This window comes from Limulus polyphemus, unplaced genomic scaffold, assembly GCF_000517525.1.
Source record: "Limulus polyphemus unplaced genomic scaffold, Limulus_polyphemus-2.1.2 Scaffold191640, whole genome shotgun sequence".
NCBI lineage: Eukaryota > Metazoa > Arthropoda > Merostomata > Xiphosura > Limulidae > Limulus > Limulus polyphemus.
In genome coordinates this window covers 1-506 of record NW_013857236.1, presented here as the reverse complement: position 1 = coordinate 506, position 506 = coordinate 1, and the positions used below count along the sequence as shown (strand labels likewise).

The 506-nt window shown below is 40.9% G+C and overlaps 1 long non-coding RNA gene across 2 annotated transcripts; it reads right to left on the bottom strand.

Annotated features, from left to right (window-relative positions):
- Positions 1-6: 6 nt before the first annotated feature.
- On the bottom strand, positions 7-503 carry LOC111084847. 2 transcript variants are annotated; one of them, XR_002609754.1, is made up of 3 exons: positions 402-503; positions 280-331; positions 7-243 (listed from the first exon to the last, which is right to left on the bottom strand). It is a non-coding gene; the product is annotated as an uncharacterized LOC111084847 (long non-coding RNA). The 2 variants fall into 2 exon arrangements; XR_002609755.1 differs by having other exon boundaries at positions 446-464.
- Positions 504-506: the final 3 nt, after the last annotated feature.

Below are 506 nucleotides of genomic sequence, written 5' to 3'. Positions count from 1 at the left end.
TAGACATTAACATTCCCATACACATTCATAACCTGACTGTACCTAGGCATTAACATTCCCACATCTACTCCATAACCTGACTGTACCTAGACATTAACATTCCCACATCTACTCCATAACCTGACTGTACCTAGGCATTAACATTCCCACATCTACTCCATAACCTGACTGTACCTAGGCATTAACATTCCCACATCTACTCCATAACCTGACTGTACCTAGACATTAACATTCCCACATCTACTCCATAAATTCCCACATCTACTCCATAACCTGTACTCCATAACCTGACTGTACCTAGACATTAACATTCCCACATCTACTCCATAACCTGACTGTACCGGAATGTTAATGTCTATGAATGTACCTAGACATTAACATTCCCACACCTACTCCATAACCCGACTGTACCTAGACATTAACATTCCCACATTTACTCCATAACCTGACTGTACCTAGACATTAACATTCCCACATCTACTCCATAACCTGACTGTACCTAGACA